The 21,962-nt window shown below is 47.8% G+C and overlaps 1 pseudogene across 1 annotated transcript in view; it reads right to left on the bottom strand.

Moving 5' to 3' along the window:
* Positions 1-21,962, bottom strand: part of LOC147120853 (guanylate-binding protein 1-like) — a 64,281-nt pseudogene that overhangs the window by 22,969 nt on the left and 19,350 nt on the right. Inside the window, exon 4 of the transcript XR_015075319.1 lies at positions 10,364-10,551. The product of XR_015075319.1 is annotated as a guanylate-binding protein 1-like (transcript). The remainder of the gene's footprint in view (positions 1-10,363; positions 10,552-21,962) is intronic.

Raw genomic sequence — 21,962 nt, forward strand, 5'->3', positions numbered from 1 at the left:
TCCACAAAGGCTCTGCTCATGTTAGCTAGGGACTCCTCCATTCGCTTCACACTCGCAGTTACCCTAGAGACAAAACCTGCCAGAGACTCCTGCACCTGTTCCTGGAGTTCCAGCACCGCTCTTCCTCTGGATGGACCCAGAGGCAGAGGGTCGACATGCAGCCGAGCCGAGCTGGCAGAGTCCTGCGCCCTCCGACGAGGACTCTCCACTGCTGTCCCTGTCTCCACAATCTGCTGATGCTCACTTGTGAGCTGTGATACACCAGGTGACAACACTACTCTATCTCGCGAGGGTCCCAATGAGTGACACAAGTGGAGTTTGAGTGAAAATGAAGGAGTGAGTGTAGAGATTCCATAGCATAGATGCTTAGAGGGAGACAAAGATGGAGTGAGGTGCCAAGACCAAGGGCCCTCTCTGTGTGTTGTAAGTTATTGTCATAGCATCACAGCAATAGGGAGTGTGCGGGCTGCATAGTCAAATTGCTAAGTGAATGTGAACATAGAGAGAGAGGGAATGGGTAAGGAAAAGTGAGTATGACTTTCCCATCACCCTCAATCTGATCCCCATCGCCTCTCCTCACCAGCACTCAGCTTTGCCAACCTCTTCCTCCACATCCCACTTGACACTGACATCCCTGCACCCTTACTCAAACTCCACTTGTGTCCCTCATTGCAGGAAAAGAGAGCCCACAATAAGAGGAAGAGGGCGAGAACAGGAGGAGGGCCACCCTCAGTAGCCCAGCTCAACACTGCGGAGGAGGCAGCCCTGGAGATTGTGGGAGTGGAGCAGGATGCGCAAGTGGGGGACGGACAGATGGGTGCATCACAGCAAGCTGGTGACAGAATAGGTTGGCATCTCTCTCATTGACATTGCATGAGTAACTGAGAAAGATTCTGAAGCTCTACAGATTGACTTATGATCATCTGCACAATTCAATATGCATGCAAACTTTACCTCACATCTCCAACTCTTTCCTTTACTCCCCCACAGGACCATCGACAGCCCCCGTTCCCACTGTCCAGGAGGAACAGCCTGAGCTTCAAGACTCCTCAGAGAAAGCTGCAACCTTTGAAGGCGTAGCGTTAGCAGAATTCAGCATACCCAGCACTAGCGCAGACACTCACACCTCGGTGGGACCATCGCGAGATAGAGTAGTGTTGTCACCTGGTGTATCACAGCTCACAAGTGAGCATCAGCAGATGGTGGAGTTAGGGACAGCAGTGGAGAGTCCTCATCGGAGGGCGCAGGACTCTGCCAGCTCGGCTCGGCTGCATGTCGACCCTGTGCCTCCAGGTCCATCCAGAAGAAGAGCGGTGCTGGAACTCCAGGAACAGGTGCAGGAGTCTCTGGCAGGTTTTGTCTCCAGGGTCGCTGCAAGTGTGGAGTGAATGGAGGAGTCCCTCGCTAACATGAGCAGAGCCTTTGTGGAGGCGTTGGCGCATGAACGCATCACCACGGAATGTATGGCAACCTCCGTGGAAAGGATGGCTACCATAGAGGAGAGGATGGCTATGTCCATGGAGGAGCTTAGTCGCCAGGATCGTGAAAACATGGTCATTGTTCAGAATAGACTGACATCTCTTGAGGAGCGATGGTCAGCTATTGAGCAGAGAAACCAGACCTTCATGGAAGTCCTCTGGAGTAGGACTTCCAGCACAGAAACAGATCCTCATGGCCCCCCTGCAGTGCAGCAAGTTGCTGTCCAGCCACTTGCTAGCTCTGAAGTGGGGCTGGCCCATGAGAGCGATGTTGGTGGCAGACACCAAGGAAGTGGGGGCTCCTCTCCAAGCGCTCACACGACCATGCCACTGCAGAGCCCTCAGTCAGAGCCCCAGCAGAACCCCCACCCAACTGAGAGCAGCATCTCAACCTCTGCACAGCCGCAGGAGCAGCAGATTGTTGCCGAGCCCTCACAGCTTCGCAACCACAGAGGACGCTGTTGTGTATGTACCTTTAAGAGAATAACTGGTCTCAGACTGCAGTACCGGCAGTGACCACCCCTGTATAAAAGGCGCTAGTGAGCCTCTGTGTTTTCAGTTTCCATATTAACTTCAATCAGTAAAGACTTGTTTTGTTCAACTCCTGCTGTCCGTGTCTCAATCATTCACGGACATAATAGACGCCAGCCAAAGGTGTCGAGGCAGGAGCAGCAAGAAAGTAAGCAAGGGGCCTCCACATCTGCTGAAGCCACAGGGGAAGCACCATGTAGGGGCATGCGTAAGAGGAAGATAATGCACAAGTAGTCACAAGGGTAGTCACTTGGGTATAATGTTGTGTTTAATTTTGAAAAGCCATCAGTTGCTTATTGTCATAAAAAATTCTGGTGGCAAACTGTTGCAGTTGTGGCGTGTGTCATTTCGCTAATGGGACTTCTACATTGAGGGCTTAGGTCAGTATAGTGGTCAAAGTGATAGGAATCCACAGGTTCTTGGGCATTGTTGATGCTCTGACAAGAAGGTGTGAGTCAAAAGTGTTTGATTGCGCAGGCTAAGCAAACCTGGCCAAGGTGAGTGCGTCCCTTGCATCCCGGGCAGCAATGTGGTCGCACGCTGGCGCCTTCTGGCCTGTGCAGCTTCAGGTGAGTGAGCAGCAGCTTGGCGCGCCTGTTGTTGCTCCTGCTGTTGGTGGTGCTGTTGTTCCTGGTTCTGCTGCTGCCGCGGCTGGTCTTCGTCCGAATCTGATGTCCAGGAGGAAAGGAAATAAATGGTTCCCATGCTTCTGGTATATGCCTCAGTTGAGGAGGCGCTCAGTCAAGGTGGCGAGAGGGGTTTCCCAGGCGGTCACACTGGAGATGGGTGTCAGGCTCCAAACTTCCACAACAATGGGTATGCCTGCTAAAAGTTCTCCCAGACCTGAGACAACAAAGTTCTGCCACCTGCAAACGATCATTGGTGAAAACTTCTTTTTAATGGTGGAGCTGCAGCTGTTAGTAAGCAGTCCACTTGTGAGGCCGCCAGGATTACCTCCAGAGGAGACGTGCAGGACGTGGGAAAAGTGGTAAAATCAGAAAGGCCTCTCAAAATGGGATTATAGAGGCAATTAAGTGGTTGTTAATGGCCTTAAGGGCCTATCCGGAAGTGGCGTCAGAAAACACGCATTTGGGAGGCGGGATGGAGGCGGGATCGGGCCAGCCCACCATGTTTTGCGATTTTACCACCTCACACGCCTCCAATCCCGCCTCCTCGGGCCTGGCAAAATCGAGCACATAGTTTTCAAAAATTTGCAGTTTTCCCCTGATTGGCCACTTGATTTCAGAGGTGTGGGATGCCCTCGCTCAATTAGTGTTTTGGGACTGAAACTCGCCTCTGTTGACAGCACTTTTCCAGCCTGATTTTAAGGCTTCTTGCTCCCTTGGCTCATTCCACAGAATTTCTGCCTATGCTGCACCACCTGCAGCATATTTTGAGAAACCACTATGTCCAAGTCCAAGTCAAGGACCTCCCCGAGGCTTTCAGATGAGGCACTGCAAAAGTTGTTTGAGGGGGTGACAGCTAGCAGGGAGGTGCTCTTCCACTCATCTGGGAGGAAGAGGCCTGCCAAAGATACCTCTGTGGGTACAGCTGACAAGGGACAACCTCCAGACCTGTGCAGATTGGGAGACTGTTTATGTCTATTGATGAAATGCCATCCCTGTTGGAAAGCATTAAAATGATTTGAAGTCAAAATGTTGGCGTTATGGCATCTGTTCTTTCGCCTTAGGCAGCTCCACATTGCGGGCTCCGCCACACTTGCGTTGTCAGGTTGGTGGCCTGAGTGAAAGGAAGCCAGAGAGTCATGTCCATTGTCAATGATGTCCTAGGATGGAGCCAAGGACATGTGCCAACTTGGGCAACCTATGCAAATCTGGCCAGGATAAGTTCATCCTTTGCATCCCAGGCAGCCATGTGATCGCGTGCTGCCACTGCCGCTGGTCGATACAGCGGCGCACTGACCAGCTCCTGCTCCTCCTCCTCCTCCAGATCCTCCTCCTCAGCCTCCTCCTCCTCTTCATCCTCATCTGAGGTCCATGCAGAAAGAAAACAAATGCTTCCCATGCTGCTTGCAGATGCCTCCTTTGGGGAAGTGCTCATTACAAACGGGGAGAGAGTCTTCCAAGGAGGTCCCACAGTTGATTGATTCAACCTGCAGCACCTCCGACTTTGGAAGGTCTTCTAAAAGTGCTCAGAGACCTTTTAATGCCAAGGTCTGGCACCTGCAAGTAATCTTTGCTGCAATAAACGATGTCTTGTTAGATCTGCAGCTGTGTGGAGGCCACCCACGAGTCAACCCACCAGGTTTACCTGGCATGGTTTAGGAGGTGTCACACTGAAATCATCGAAAAATCACGAGGGCCTCTCAAACTAGGCTTAGAGAGACTCTTAACGAGCATTTAATGATGACAAGTATCGCTATGGCCAGCTGGAGGCGGGAGCGTTTCCCAACCTCCAAAACCGGCACGGGCAGAATCCCGCGGAGGCGGGTTCGGAACCTGACCTCATTGAATCTGATTTTCCCGCCTTTCCCGCCTCCAAACCTGCCTCCTCTGGCGACAGAACATCGCCCCCATGCAGTCCACTCACTGGTTTTGACGCATATATATGGCCCCCAGTTCCAAAAGGTGGGACAATCCCAAAGTCATCTTCTCCAGTCTTTAAGCCCACCTTCACTCACCTCCCTTGCCCACTCATAATTGTTTCCCTGGGCCCATTCTGTTGCCTTTGTGAAGCACTTTGTGACACTTCTCTGTCAGTGCAATTTGCTGTTATTATTGTTTGCTTGCTCTCTTTAATGATTGTTGTAGGAAGCATGTGATTGGGTTAGTGGTGAGCTATTTGTTGTTCAGTCTTGAGAAATGCTTCTCTGTATCTATCAATTTTCACTGATTTTGCAATGAAAGATCTATGAAGACCATAGAGGTGACATTGGTCTTCACCAGTAGCACGAAACAGGCTCATAGCGAATCTACACCCGTTTTACACCAAACCCGATTTTAAAGTTAATACAGTATCACCTCGTGGCATGACAAGTAATTGTTACAGGACAGTGTTGCCATTTAAGATTGGATGCGCTATTAGAGCAACATCTACTTGTGTTATAAGGAACTGTTATAGGTAAGGGCTAAAGGTAAGTATTAAAATTAACATTGGAATTCCCATTAGAAATGTTTACATATCATTTTACAATGTAAAACTGTGACACAGAAAGTAAGGTTATGTGGACAGGAAGAGTGTCCTGGTGTTTCTATAATACTGTTGATCCGGAATGGTGAGGCACATGGGGAGTCGAGACCAAGCGTAGTGTTATAGAAACATAGAAGATAGGAGCAGGAGTAGGCCATTCGGCCCCTCGAGCCTGCTCCGCCATTTAATGAGATCATGGCTGATCATCCACAATCAGTACCCGGTCCCTGCCTTCTCCACATATCCCTTGATCCTTTTAGCCTTAAGAAATATATCTAACTCCTCATGTTCAGGTCAAGCAGCACCCAGACAGGGGCAGGAGGACGACATGGCAGAGAGGATGGGAAGAGGAGGGGAGGAGAAATAGGAGGGGAGAGTGAGTGGGGCAACAGAGGCAGAGAAGGAGCAGGGGGAGTGGTCGAGGGAGAGAGAACTGGAGAGGAGGGGAAGGGAGAGAAGGCAGATGAGGCTTGGGGAGGTGGACGGGTAGAGGGGAGAGGGAAGATGATGGTAACAGAAAGGGACGAGAGGAGGAATAAGAACATAAGAAATAGGAGCAGGAGTAGGCCAATCGGCCCCTCGAGCCTGCTCCGCCATTCAATAAGATCATGGCTGATCTGATCCTAACCGCCAATCTACTATCACTGAACCATCTCCTGAATCTAACAGAATTAGACACACGAAATAGGAGCAGGATCAGGCTACATGGCCCCTGGGCCCGCTCCGCTACCCACAGGGCCATGACCGATCCGAACCTAGACTCATGTCCAAATTCCTGCCCGCTCCCCGTAACCCGTAATTCCCTTTACTTCTAGGAAACTGTCTATTTCTGTTTTAAATTTATGTAATGATGTAGCTTCTACAGCTTTTTGGGGCAGCATATTCCATGGACCTACCACCCTCTGAGTGAAGTAGTTCCTCCTCATCTCAGTTTTGAAAGAGCAGCCCCTTATTCTAAGACTATGCCCCCTAGTTCTAGTTTCACCCATCATTGGGAACATCCTCCCCGCATCCACCCGATCCAACCCCTTCACAATCTTATATGTTTCAATAAGATCGCCTCTCATTCTTCTGAACTCCAATGAGTAGAGTCCCAATCTACTCAACCTCTCCTCATATGTCCATCCCCTCATCCCCGGGATTAACCGAGTGAACCTTCTTTGTACTGACTCGAGAGCAAGTATGTCTTTTCTTAAGTATGGACACCTAAACTGTATGGAGTATTCCAGGTGCGGTCTCACCAATACCTTGTACAACTGAAGCAATACCTCCCTATTTTTATATTCTATCCCCCTAGCAATGAAAGCCAACATTCCATTGGCCTTCTTAATCACTTGCTGCACCTGCAGACTAACCTTTTGAGTTTCGTGCACCAGGACCCCCAGATCCCTTTGTACTTCAGTACTTTCCAGTTTCTTGCCATTAAGATAATAACTTGCTCTACGATTTTTCCTGCCAAAGTGCATAACCTCACACTTTCCAGTATTGTATTCCATCTGCCAAATCTCTGCCCACTTACTTAGCCAATGGGTGGTTGAGGGGAGCAAAGGGGTGGGGATTGGAAATAGGGAGGAGGAGCGATTGGAAATAGGGAGGAGGAGGGATTGGAAATAGGGAGGAGGGATTGGAAATAGGGAGGAGGAGCGATTGGAAATAGGGAGGGGGAGGGACTGGAAATAGGGAGGAGGAGGGATTGGAAATAGGGAGGAGGGGGGATTGGAAATAGGGAGGAGGAGGGATTGGAAATAGGGAGGAGGGGGGATTGGAAATAGGGAGGAGGAGGGATTGGAAATAGGGAGGAGGGGGGATTGGAAATAGGGAGGAGGAGGGATTGGAAATAGGGAGGATGGTTGTGAAGAGGAGGACCATGGAGTGGGAGAGGTGGTTGGAAAGGAGAAGGGAGGGGGATGGGGGATGGGGGATTGGGGGGAGAGGGAGAGGGGGGAGGCGGAACGAGAAGAGGGTGAGGGTTGGAAGGGGTGGGGCCTGTTTGAATGATGAATAGTTGGGGTGGGGGACAGTTTCCAATGGCCCATTTTGATGCTGTGTGGAGGGAGGCAGTGTGCTAGGGATGGTTTCCCTGCTCCATGGAGGAGGGGAACAGTTGGATTGACTCGAGGCAGGGAAGGGGTGTTACAGCTCTGTGGGCGGGGGTAATGTTGCTATATGGTGGAGGGGCGAATCAAGTGCAATAATGATACTCGGTGGTGGGATGTTCTGTGAGGGGTTAGGAGCACAATGTTGTCGAGGGTGGGGGGTTCACTTGAAGCCAGTAAGCGAGGGCCAGAATTCTGTTCTGTGTGGGGGGGGGGGGGGACGGGAAAGAATGGGGATTATGATTCTGGTGCTGCTGGAGGGGAAAGGTAAATGGTGCTCAGTGGGGAAGGGCCACTTCACTCAGGCGCTATTAAGTGCTCTTTTTTATAAGAACATAAGAACATAAGAAGTAGGAGCAGGAGTCGGCCATACGGCCCCTTGGGCCTGCTCCGCCATTCAATAGGATCATGGCTGATCCGAATCTAGACTCACGTCCACTTCCCTGCCCTCTCCCCGTAACCCCTAATTCCCTTATCAACTAGGAAACTGTCTATCTCCGTTTTAAATTTATTTAATGTCGCAGCTTCCACAGCTCTCTGGGGTAGCAAATTCCATAGATTTACTACCCTCTGAGTGAAGAAGTTTCTCCTCATCTCAGTTTTGAAAGGGCAGCCCCTTATTCTTAGATTATGCCCCCTAGTTCTAGTCTCTCCCATCAGTGGAAACATCCTCACCGCATCCACCCAATCAAGCCCCCTCACAATCTTTTATGTTTCGATAAGATCGCCTCTCATTCTTCTGAACTCCAATGAGTAGAGTCCCAACCTACTCAACCTTTCCTCATACGTCAACCCCCTCATCTCAGGAATCAACCGAGTGAACTAGGGCAGCACGGTGGCATAGTGGTTAGCACTGTTGCCTCACAGCGCCAGGGACCCGGGTTCGAATCCGGCCTCGGGTGACTGTCTGTGTGGAGTTTGCACATTCTCCCCGTGTTTGCGTGGGTTTCCTCCGGGTGCTCCGGTTTCCTCCCACAGTCCAAAGATGTGCGGGGTTAGGTTGATTGGCCATGATAAAAATTGACCCTTAGTATTAGGGGGATTAAATACATGGGGTTACGGGGATAGGGTGGGATATGTGTTGGTGTAGGGGTTACGGGGATCGGGTGGGATATGTGTCGGTGCAGGCTCGATGGGCCGAAATGGCCTCTATCTGTACTGTGAGGTTTCTGTGATTTCTGTGAACCTTCTCTGGAGAGCAAGTATATATTTTCTTAAATTTGGAAACCAAAACTGCACGCAATATTCCAGGTGGGGGAGATATTCAAGGGCTGCGTTTCTTTAGGGGCAAAATGCTGGTTTGAGGGGGATTGATGGTTAGTAGGGGCCGGCAAATTAGGGGAGTGAAGGGGGCAAGGAGGAAATTTAGCAGCAAGAGTTGCTTACGTTGGGGGCTGCAGTTGAGGGGCATATGTTAGCACCAGCCACTCATGAGCTGGTCCATTGACCAGGGGTACTGCTGATGGTGGGCAGGCAGATTGGCTGATGCATTGGGCCCATGGATGCAGAGGTGGGGCTTGGGTCAGCAGGTGAGCAAGGTGGGCGATGCGGGCTGGAGGTTGGCCAGTCCAGCGGGTGCGAGGGCAGGCAGGCTGGAGGGCCCATATGGAGGTGTTGGTGGGCAGGTGAGCATGCAGGCCAGGCCCAGCGAGTGGGTAAAACACTTTTTTGGTTTTTACCTGCACTGAGATGTCTCCCGGTGTGGTGCTGAGTTGGAAAACATGGGACTGCAGTAATAGGGCAATAGATTTTTTTTTACATGCCATTAACTTTAAACTTAATTAAATCCTGTACCAACCTGGTTGCTGGCTAGCACAATAGTGGTTCAAAAAATATAAGGCACTGCACAGTAACACCCAATGACCACAGCCTGCAACTGCAGACTGAACCTTCATTTTAGCATTAACCCTCACTATACTCTGCATCAGATTTTGTTTTAGCAGCGAGCGTTATGTGACATTTAACATTGAAAACCATTGTCACAATATCACGTATCGACATAACTGGTTCTGTCGATCAATGTTGACAATTGCGATATGATTTTCAATCTATTTTAAAAAGCAACATTGCAACTCATTTCATGATTTAATATATAATAGATGTTGATCGCTGCTGTCACCTGTGTTGTTCAATGTTTATGCAAAAAGTGATGGTAAGAGAAATGTTTAACCAGGTGGAGGAAGGAGTGAAGATTGGAGATCAGCGAGCGAAAGCTGTCAGATTGGATGATGAGAAAGCCTCACAGCAAGTCCCATGAATGGACTACAGGTGTGGCAGGAAGTCTGAATGCTGCAGCAATGGATTATGGAATGGAGATCAATGTGGACTGGATCCGAGATCGAAAGGTTTATAGGAGAGCAGGCGACAGAATGAGAATTTTAATAAAGGAGGAACATTTGGATCAGGTGAGGCAATTTAAATATCTGGGAAGTACAATGACTAAAAATACTGATGTGTCAAGGAGGAGAGGGCTGGGATTGAAATGGGATAAGTTGCATTTAATAGAAGAAGATATTGGCTGGACAACTGAACAGAGAACTGAAAAAAATAAAAGGCTTCCTTTGAGACGTGTGTTTGGAGACACATGGAGAAGGTAAAATAAATAAATAAGAACTGTACTGAGGGCGATGGCCACGATACAAGAAGAACATGGTTTGATTGCTAGCAGAATAAGGCAAAGGAATTGGGATTGGACATGTGCTGAGGTGATCAGATGTTGAAAGAGGTGATGGAAGTAATGGATGGAAGGAAAAGTCCAAGAGGGAGGAAAGAAGGATGCTTCTGGACCAGCCGAAGAATGGGAGATCGTCAGGAGAATTGAAGAGATAAGCACAAGACAGATTGGTTTAGAGGAAGAGAATGGGGCCAGAACCTGCCCTAGGCAGACCATTGATGATGACAACAGATGGAGTAAGAGATCACGTGTAGCTCCAGCCATTGCTGCTGCTGTGGCGTCATTTTATTGCTGCATGCTCGTGGTTTCTCCAGGGCCACTCAATCTTGGCCTCGCTCATAAGGCTTGTGGAACATGCCGAATGAAGAATAATGTAATTGTTTAAATTCCGCAGCACTGATGATTGTTATCAATACACTGTTTTTCTTATTTACCTGCTTTCAGTTTAAGGGCATTCTCCAAGTATTCATCTGGTGTTGCTAGTTCCCCATTAATTTTCAGCTCCAGAGTAAAATCTCGCACAGTCCACACAAACCCAGGAAAGTATGCCATGAAATTTTCTCCTTGTGCAGCTTCTGTTTCGGAACTTGTTTTAATGAGTTGGGTTAGCTCTGTCACACAACTGATCCACTGTTAAGGAGAATAATCTAGAAATGAGTGAACCCTTGGGTTCTAGTCATCATTGTAAAGTTAGATCTGATGCTGCAATTAAGAGTAATGTTTAGAGTAGATGTACATTTGGTGTTATGAGGAGGGCAAAAAAATTAAGGACTAGAGTGTGAACTGCAACTAGAAAATAAACCAACAGAAGAAAACTGAAATTGTTTAAAACCATTTTAAGGGATGTAGAATATTCCAATGAGAAAAAGGATAAAAGTAGAAAAGTCACAATTTAATTGACTAACGAAGGTAATCAAGAATAATCTAAAGAAGGGTTCTTTTAAGTTTGGTCCTGTTCTGTGACCATTCACCAAGTCTCCTCTACATTGGGGAGACCAAACGCAGATTGGGTGCCCGCTTTGCGGACACCTCCATTCAGTCCGTAAGGGTGACTCTGAGCTTCCGGTCACCTGTCACTTTAATTCACCGCCCCATTCCCACTCAGACCTCTCCATCCTCGGCCTCTTACACTGTTCCAATGAAGCTTAACGTAAGCTCAAGGAACAGCACCTCATCTTTCGATTAGGCACTTTACAGCCTTCTGGACTCAACATGGAGTTCAACAATTTCCGACATTTTCTCAGGTGGCAGCTGCTGATGATTCATCAAGTATATCCCACGGTAACAATCTGTTTATATGCGAAAGAAATGAAAACCTTATCTCAAACTTATTTGTAGTTCTCCCACTGTATTGCTTACTGGTGGTTTCGACACAGGTTATGGAATGGAACAATTGGCTGGGAATGGGGCACAGGGCAGGCGAGAGCTGGAGCAACAATTAAGCAAGCGTGAAGTTGAAACAACGTTGGAGAGTGACGGTTTCCTACTGCTTGACAAGGGTGAGTGCAAAGTCGAGAACCTGGTCTAGGTGGAGGTGTTTTTGAGTGGAGGGGAGGACTAGGGCTGGAATTGGAAGCTTTGGATTGAGGCTTGTCTATATAGGTCAGTCCTAGAAACATAGAAGATAGGAGCAGGAGTAGGCCATTCGGCCCCTCGAGCCTGCTCCGCCTTTCAATGAGATCATGGCTGATCATCCAAACTCAGTACCCTGTCCCTGCTTTCTCCCCATATCCCTTGATCCCCTTAGCCTTAAGAAATATATCTAACTCCTTCTTGAATACATTTAATGAATTGGCCTCAACTGCGTTCTGTGGTAGATAATTCCACAGGTTCACCTCTCTCTGGGTGAAGAAATTCCTCCTCATCTGAGTCCTAAATGGCTTACCCCTTATCCTTAGACTGTGACCCCTGGTTCTGGACTCCCCCACCATCGGGAACAGTCTTCCTGCATCTAGTCTGTCTAGTCCTGTTAGAATTTTATAAGTTTCAATGAGATCCCCTCTCATTCTTCTAAACTCTACCGAATATAAGCCTAATCGCCCCAATCTCTCTCCATACGTCATTCCTGCCATCCCAGGTATCAGCCTGTTGAATCTTCACTGCACTCCCTCCATGCCAAGAACATCCTTCCTCAGATAAGGCGACCAAAACTGCACACAATACTCAAGGTGTGGTCTCACCAAGGCCCTGTACAACTGCAGCAAGTCATCCTTGTTCCTGTACTCGAACCCTCTCGCTATGAAGGCCAACATACCATTTGCCTTCTTAACCGCCTGCTGCACCTGCATGCTTACCTTCAGCAACTGGTGCACAAGGACACCCAGGTCTCATTGCACTTCCCCTTTTCCCAATCTATTGCCATTCAGAAAGTAATCTGCTTTCCTGTTTTTGCCACCAAAGTGGGGTACTTTGATGAGGGAACTAGATGTAATATCTCCAAGTTTGCAGATGACACAAAGCTGGGTGGGCGTGTGTGCTGTGAGGAGGATGCAGAGAAACTCCAGTATGATTTGGACAGGTTGGGTGATTGGGTAACCTCGCATTTATCCACATTATACTGCATCTGCCATGCATCTTCCCTATTTTCCCCCTCTTAATTAATCCCTTTGTCCTCCTTTGCTGAATCCTAAACTGCTCATAATCCTCAGGTTTGCTGATTTTTCTGGCCAATGTATATGTCCTCTCCTTGGATCTTCTGCTATCCCTAATTTCCCTTGTTTGCCACGGTTGAGTCACCTTTTATTTTTATTTTTATGCCAAACAGGGATGAAAAATTCTGTAGTTCATCCATGCGATCTTTAAATGTTTGCCATTGCTTATCCACTGTCAACCCTTTAAGTAACATTCCCCAATCCATCCTAGCCAACTCGCGCCTCATACCATCATAGTTTCCTTTAGTTAAATTCAGTACCCTAGTCTTTGAGTCAACTACTACTTCACTCTCCATCTTAATGAAGAATTCTATCATATTATGATCACTCCTCCCCAAGGGGCCTCGCACAACAAGATTGCTAATTAATCCTTTCTCATTACTTATTACCCAGTCTAAGATGGCCTGATCTCTAGTTGGCTCCTCGACATATTGGTCCAGGAAACCATCCCGTATGCACTCTAGGAATTCCTCTTCCATAGTATCGTTACTAATTTGGTTAGCCCAATCTATATGTAGATTAAAGTCACCCATGATAACTGCTGTGCCCTTATTGCACACATCTCTAATTTCCCATTTAATGCCATCCCCAACCTCAGCATTACTGTTTGGGGGTCTGTATAAAACTCCCATGAAAGTTTTCTGCCCCTTGGTATTTCTCAGCTCTAGCCATACAGATTCCACATCATCAGAGCTAATATCCTTCCTTTCTATTGTGTTAATCTGCTCTTTAACCAGCAATGCTACCCCACCTCCTTTTCCTTTTTGCCGGTCCTTCCTGAATATTGAATACCCCTGGATGTTGAATTCCCAGCCTTGGTCACCCTGGAGCCATGTCTCCTTAATCCCAATCATCTATCTGTTTACATCTATTTGCGCAGCTAATTCATCCACCTTATTACGAATGCTCTTCGCATTAAGACACAAAGCCTTCAGGCTTGTTTTTTTAACACGCTTAGACTTTTTAGAATTATTGTTTACTGTGGCCATGTTTGATTTACACCCTTGATTTCTCTGCCTTCCACTTTTGCTTTTCTCCTTCCTGTCTTTTGCTTCTATCCTTGCTTCCCTTTCCTCTGTCTCCTTGCACAGGTTCCCAATCCCTTGCCATTTTAGTTTAAACCATCCCCAACAGCACTAGCAAACACTCCCCCTAGGATATCAGTCCTGGTCCTGCCCAGGTGCAAACCGTCCAGTTTGTACTGGTCCCTCCTCCCCCAGAACTGGTTCCAAAATCCCAGGAATTTGAATCCCTCCCCCTTGCACCATTCCTCTAGCCACGTATTCATCTGCAATGTCCATCTATTTCTACTCTGAATAGCACATGGCACTGGTAGCAATCCTGAGATTACTACCTTTGAGGTCCTATTGTTTAATTTACCTCCTAACTCCCTATATTCAGCTTTTAGGACCTCATCCCATTTTTTACCTACATCGTTGGTACCTATATGCACCACAACAACTGGCTGTTCACCCTCCCCCTCCAGAATGCCCTGCAACCGCTCCAAGACATCCTTGACCCTTGCACCAGGGAAGCAACATACCATCCTGGAGTCTCATTTATGGCCGCAGAAATGCCTATCTATTCCCCTTATAATAGAATCCCCTATCACTATAGCTCTCCTGCTCTTTTTCCTCCTGTCCTGTGCAGCAGATTCACCCATGGTGCCAGGAAGTTGGCTGCTGCTGCCTTCCCCTGAAAAGCCATCTCCCCCAACAATATCCAAAGCGGTATATCTGTTTGAGAGGGAGATGGCCACAGGGAACCCCTGCACTACCTGCCTAGCGGTTTCGCAGTTGTTGCTGTGTGACTGCTCCCGCTCTCGGACTCTTCCCTTGGTGTAAAGTAAGAACCAATTCCTACAGGGTCAAATGTCTTACTGAAGTCCATGTAGACTACATCAACTGCACTACCCTCATCCACACACCTAGTCACCCCTCGAAAAATTCAATCAAATTGGTCAGACATGATCTCCCCCTGACAAAGCCATGCTGACAATTCCTGATTAATCCCTGCCTCTCCAAATGGAGACTAATTCTGTCCCTCAGAATTTTTTCCAATAATTCCCCTACCACTGATGTTAGGCTCAATGGCCTGTAATTCGCAGGTTTATCCCGACTACCCATCTTGAACAATCGTACTGTGTTAGCTGTTCTCCAGTCCTCTGGCACATCCCCTGTGGCCAGAGAGGTTCTGAAAATTTGTGTCAGAGCCCCTACAATCTATTCCCTTGCATCACACAGCAGCCTGGGATGCATCCCGTAAGGGCCTGGGGATTTATCCACTATTAAACCTGCTAAAACCGCTAGTACCTCCTCCCTCTCAATATTAATTTGTTCAAGTTTATCACAATCCCCCTGCCTGATTTCTAAGCCTACATCACCCTTCTCCATAGTGAACACTGATGCAAAATATTCAATTAACACCTCACCTACATCTTCCGGCTCTACAAACAGATTGCCACTTTGGTCCCTAATGGGCCCTACTCTTTCCCTAGTTATCCTCTTGCCCTTAATATACTTATAAAACACCTTGGGATTTTTCTTTATTTTGCCCGCCAGTGTTTTTTCATGCCCCCTCTTTGCTCTCCTAATTTCATTTTTAAGTACCCCCCTGCACTTTCTATACTCCTCTAGGGCTTCCACTGTTTTTAGTCCTTTGCATCTGCCAAAAGCCTCCCTTATTTTATAATTCATTCTTGTATATCCCTTGACATCCAGGGTTCCCTGGGCTTGTTGGTCCCACGTTGACCTTTATGGGAACATGTTGATGTTGTACTCTCTCTACTTCCTTTCTGAAAGACTCCCATTGCTCTGATGTAGATTTTCCTACAAATAGCTGATCCCAGTCCATTTTGGCCAGATCCTGCCTTATCATATTAAAATCAGCCTTTCCCCAATTTAGAAAATTTATTTCCGGTCCATCTTTGTCCTTTTCCATGATTACCTTAAATCTCACCGAATTGCAATGTTCATAAATTAATAAACGTTTTTATTATGAACAGCTAGCTTGTGCTAGTCACTTTATTCATGCCATGTGGACTTGTACACAGCATCCATCTTGACTGTTGCCTTGTGGGTAGCCCACCCTTATATACATACAGCTCCACCTAGTGTACCATTCTAGAATCACATGTTACTGATCATATCACGAATTATGGTCACAGTCACCAAAATGCTCTCCTACTGACACTTCTACCACTTGCCCGGCTACATTCCCTAGAATTAGGTCCAGTACCACCCCCTCTCTTGTAGGACTTTCTACATGCTGGCTCAAAAAGTTCTCCTGGATGCACTTTAAGAATTCCGCATCTACTAAGCCTTTCACACTCTGACTATCCCAGTTAATATTGGGGAAGTTGAAATCCCCTACTATTATTACCCTATTATTTCTACACTTCTGAGATTTGCCTGCATATCTGTTCCTCTATCTCCCCCTGTCTGTTTGGGGGCCTATAGTACACTCCCAGCAAAGTGCTTGCCCCCTTTTAGTTTTTAAGTTCTACCCATATGGCTTCATTAGAGGAAACTGCTAAGATATCATCCCTCCTTACAGCAGTAATTGACTCCTTGATTAATATTGCGACACCCCATCCTCTTTTACACCCCCTCTGTCTCGCCTGAAGATTCTATATCCCGGAATATTGAGCTGCCAGTCCTGCCCCTCCCTCAACCATGTCTCTGTGATAGCAACAATATCATACTCCCATGTGTTCTTGAACACCTTCAATTCATCTGCCTTGCTCGCAAGACTCCTTGCATTAAAATAAATGCCATCCAGCCTTGCCATACTCCCTTGTGCCTTTACATATGTGCTCTGCCTTACAGGCTGACTTGTTTTTTCCTCTATATTTGGCTGTGCATCACTCCCTAATATAGCTCCACTCCGTATCCCATCCCCCTGCCAAGTTAGTTTAAACCTCACCCCCAACAGTACCAGCAAACCTCCCCGCAAGGATGTTGGTCCTGTTCTGGTTCAGGTGCAACCCGTCCGACTTGTACAGGTCCCACCTTCCCCAGAAGCAGACCCAGTGATCCAGGAAACTCAAGCCCTCCCTCCTGCACCAACTCTTTAGCCACACATTCATCTGCTCTATCCTCCTATTCCTATACTCACTAGCATGTGGCACCGGGAGTAATCCAGAGATTACAACTGTCGTGTATGTGCCTTTAAGAGAAGAACTGATTCTATACTGCAGTACCGGCAGTGACCACCCCTGTATATAAAGCCATAGCAGGCTTCTGTATTTCAGTCTTGAATTACTCTCTGTTCAGTAAATACCTGTTTTATTGTTCTCCTGCAGTCTGAGTCTTATTGATCCTCGGACACTACACTGGCGATGGGCAGGTTTGAACTCACCTCACGGGGATCTTTTCCCTGAAGAGAAGCTTCTTGGAGGTCGAAGTCAGAACGGTGGGCGTCAACCGCGGGCAACCGCCCAGGGATCCACCGGAGAGTTGCAGGGGAGGCTGTAGAGAGCTGGGCCCAGGCGAGGTGTAGCAGCAAGTCGTGCTGGTAGCAGGTAGTGCGCTGACCCTTCCGGACTGCAGCGGGCTCGATCGAGCGGCTCTGCAAAGGGGCCGTGCAGCGTCGTCGGGAGGAAGAGAGGGTGGAGCGCACAGGGCGCGGTCGGTGCTCAAGAACAGGGCAGCGTGGAGAGGATAGAACGCGGGGAAGGAAAAGTGAGACACGCCGAAGCCGCGGGTCGCCGCCATTACCCTGTAGAATGCTAGGAGCAGCGTGGCAGCAAGGGGAAGAAGGAGAAGCGCGGGAGGAGCCATTTTATTCCATTGGGGAAGAAGGAAAAGCACGGGAGGCGCCATTTTATTCCATTGGGGAAGAAGAAAAAGCACGGGAGATGCCATTTTAAATCACCCAAGATGCCGAAGAGTGGCAGTATAACTGCTTTCGACAACGAGGTAGAAGACTGAACCACGTATGTGGAAAGAATTGAAGTGTACTGCAATGCCAATGAGGTGGCCAATGGAAAGAAGGCGTCAGTATTATTAAATTTGATGGGCGCGAGAACGTACGGCCTATTGCGGAATTTAATTACCCCAGCTAAACCAATGGAGAAAAGTTTTGAGGATATTGTTAATATCTTACAGGAACACCTAAACCCTACACCGCCGCTGATAGCAGAAAGATTCAAGTTCCATAAAAGAAACCAGCACAAAGATGAGAGCAATGCTGACTATCTTACAGAACTACACAAGTTATCGAAGCACTGCCAGTTCGGAGCAGGACTGGCAGACACCTTACGGGATAAGTTTTTCTGCGGGCTCCAGAGTGAAGGAACCCAGAAACGACTACTTTCGGAAAAGGACCTGATGCTAGAACAGGCTTTCAGCGTGGCAGTATCCTACGAAGCAGCAGCACGGGGAGCTGCGGAAATACAACAGAAACCACAAGAATACAGCGCTAACGAAATGGCGTATGGAGCAGAAAAGTGCTATCGCTGCGGCAGAACAACCCATGACAGAAGGACTGCTGGTTTAAGGACAAAGTATGCAGGCAATGTGGGAAAATGGGACACATAGCAAGAGTCTGCAGGTCGGGAAAGAAAACCAACACTACAAGAACTACTAAGGAAAAGTACAAGAAAGTAAAGAAATTGACTTATGTTCTTATGTAGTAGTTCGGAATATCAGGACTCCGGGAGCAGGAGACTAAGTTGTCTAAAGTTACACAACGTGATCGCAAAGGAGGATCACCAAACCATTTGGGTTAACCTCATGATAGCAGGGTCCCCAGTAAAGATGGAATTGAACACAGGATCAGCCCTAACAGTCATGAATCGACGAGACTATGAGCGGCTATTCTCACACATATCCTTGAAGGACACATCCATTGTATTGAAGACATACACGCGGCAAAAAGTCTACCCCAGAGGAAAAATAAGGGTGCCAGTTGAATACAACGGCAAGGAAACACAGAAACTGTATCTATATATTCTACTAGATGGAGGACCACCATTATTGGGATGTGAATGGATCCGAAAAATACAATTGGATTGGCATTCCATTCAGGCGCTAACTGTGACTGATAAAAAGGATGATGATGTCACACCTGGACGACTGTCAAAAATTCTAACTGACGCGAAAGAGGTGTTCCAACAAGGACTTGGGACTTTAAAAGGAGTAACGGCAAGGATAAAAAATCGAAGATAACGCAAACCCAAAATTTTTTAAGGCCAGACCGGTATCTTACGCGATCCGCCCAGCCGTTGAAGCAGAGCTGGAGAGTCTGGAGCGATCGGGTGTGCTGTCCAAGGTCAACTGGAGCGAGTGGGCCACACCCGTCATTCCTGTAATGAAGAAATAATTGAGCAGCACGCCTGGGGAACCGAAGAAGGTTTGCATCTGTGGGGACTTCAAGGTAACTGTGAACCCAGTCCTGCACACAGTACAATATCCACTTCCACGGATAGAAGATATTTTCGCCTCACTATCTGGAGGGAAACGCTTTACAAAGATTGATCTGGCCCAAGCGTATCTACAAATGGAGGTGGAAGAAGCGTCTAGGAAATACCTCACGATAAACACTCACAAAGGCCTTCACCAGTACAGTCGACTGGTATTCGGGGTAGCATCAGCCCCGGCTATTTGGCAGAGGGCGATGGAACAAGTCCTGCAAGGGATCCCGGGGACCCAGTGTTATTTGGACGACATCCTGGTTACGGGCGAAAATGACAGTGAACATCTTGCCAACCTGGAGCAGGTGCTCACGAGATTACAGGAATATGGGCTACGAGCCAACCGCCTCAAATGCGAGTTCTTCAGGAGACAAATCTCGTATTGTGGCCACATGATTGATGAGGAAGGGAAGTCGCCGGACAAGATTGAGGCTGTAGTCAAGGCTCCAACAACGGAAAATGTGTCGCAACTGAGGTCGTTCCTCGGGTTGGTGAACTACTACCATAAGTTCTTGCCGAATTTATCTCAATTCTGCACCCACTGAACGCCCTACTGCAAACTGGAGTAACATGGAAATGGAGTGATGAGTGTAAGCGTGCCTTTCAGAAATGTAAATGCCTAATCACTTCAGAAGAAGTATTGGCCCACTACAATCCAACAGTACCGATTCGGTTAGCACGTGATGCGTCTCCCTACGGCATCGGAGCGGTGCTGTCACACAAATTCCCTGACCGTTCAGAGAGGCCAATAGCCTTTGCGTCGAGCTCGTTAACCTCAGCCGAGCGTAACTATGCCCAGATTGACAGGGAGGCCCTCAGCCTGGTGTGGGGGGTGAAGAAGTTCAATCACTATCAGCACGTGCAGAAATTCACCCTAATCACTGATCATCAGCCCCTGGTCTCCATTTTTAACCCAAAGAAGGGAGTTCCGGTGATGACGGCGCAACGGCTGCAAAGATGGTCACTTTTTCTAGGGGCACATCAGTACGACATAGAGGACAAGGGTACGAAACAGCATGGAAACGCTGATGGGCTGTCGCGCCTACCGTTGCCTACGGTAGAGGAAGCACCTGCAGTGGACCCTGTTGAGATATTCCATGCGACCATAGTCGAATGTCTACCTTTTACAAACTCAAGTATAGAGAAGGAAACCCGAAATGACCCGACACTCTCTCGGGTCTATGATTTGACGGTGAAGGGATGGCCAGCACATGGCGACTCACTGTTGCCAGCATTCTCGCCAAGGAGAGAACAGCTGTCAGTGTGCCGGGGGACCTTGATGTGTGGATCCCGAGTGGTAATTCCACCCAAGTTGAGAGAAAGAGTGCTCAATGAGCTTCATGAAGGTCATCTGGGAGGGGTAAAAATGAAGAGCCTAGCCAGGGCGTTTGTGTGGTGGCCGGGAATCGATAAAGAAATCGAGGATATGACCAAGAGATGCACAGGATGCCAGAAGGTCCAAAACGCTCCACCACAGGCCCCGCTACATCCATGGGAGTGGCCCTCATCTCCATGGCAACGGGTACACATTGATTTTGCTGGTCCATTTATGGACTCAATGTTCCTAATTGCTGTGGACGCCCATTCGAAATGGCCAGAGGTCATCAAAATGTCCACCACCACCACGGAGAAAACTATTGCAGTCCTACGGACCATCTTCACCAGGAATGGCTTGACATAACAGATTGGCTCCGACAATGGGCCACAGTTTGTGTCAGAGGATTTCCGGAGGTTTCTGAGGAATAATGGGGTGAAGCATTACACATCTGCCCCATATCATCCAGCCACAAATGGATTGGCTGAGGGGTTTGTTCAGACCTTTAAAAAGGCCATAAAGGCAATGCATAATGACGACATACCACTACAACAAAAGGTGGATAATTTCTTGTTTGCTTACCGGAATGCGACACATGCAGTCACCAACCAAGCTCCAGCCATAATGTTCTTCAACCGAAGGCTAAGATGTCACCTGGATTTGCTCAAACCAAACATAAGACGAGATGTTGAGGATAAGCAATTCCAGCACATCAATGAGAAGCCAACCAAGAGCTTCAAGATAGGGCAACCAGTCTTGGCCCGCGACTACCGAACAGAAAAATGGCAGCCAGGAACGATATGCACACAGCAGGGACCACTAATGTACACAGTGGACATTGGAGAGACCATTGTGAGACGCCATGCTGACCAGATTCTAGAGTCACAGGAACAAGCCAAACCCATACCATGAGCAGGTGCACCTGGTAATCAACCCGAAGTACAGATTGTGTCTACCTCAGAAGCAGTGGTATTGGAAGCTGACGAACCAACCAATTACAATGAGCCAGAATCAACTCCGCCGCAAGAACAGGATGCTCGAGAAAGGCGCTATCCAGTCAGGGTCAGGAAGCCTCCTCAAAGACTGAACTTATAAATGATTATTTCAGTTGATTTATATAGTACAGAGAAAATTATAATTGTAATTAGTTATTATTTAGTTGTTAAATGAATGTTATGTACTGTTTATCTTAAAGTGGAGGAATTGTTGTGCATGTGCCTTTAAGAGAAGAACTGATTCTATACTGCAGTACCGGCAGTGACCACCCCTGTATATAAAGCCATAGCAGGCTTCTGTATTTCAGTCTTGAATTACTCTGTTCAGTAAATACCTGTTTTATTGTTCTCCTGCAGCCTGAGTCTTATTGATCCTCGGACACTACAACAACCTTTGAGGTCCTGTTTTTTAATCTGCTACCTAGCTCCCTAAATTCTTGTTGCAGGACCTCATCCCTCTTTCTACTCATGTCGTTGGTACCAATGTGAACCACAACTTCTGACTCTTCACCCTCCCCCTTCAGAAGGCCCTGCAGCCATTCAGTGACCTCCTTGACTCTGGCACTAGGGAGGCAACATACCATCCTGGAGTCACGTCTGCGGCCACAGAAACGTCTATCTGTTCCCCTTACGATAGAGTCCCCTATCACTATTGCT

Source organism: Somniosus microcephalus, chromosome 3 (assembly GCF_052327205.1).
Source record: "Somniosus microcephalus isolate GS21.2 chromosome 3, FLI_Smic_1.0, whole genome shotgun sequence".
In the NCBI taxonomy this organism is placed as follows: domain Eukaryota; kingdom Metazoa; phylum Chordata; class Chondrichthyes; order Squaliformes; family Somniosidae; genus Somniosus; species Somniosus microcephalus.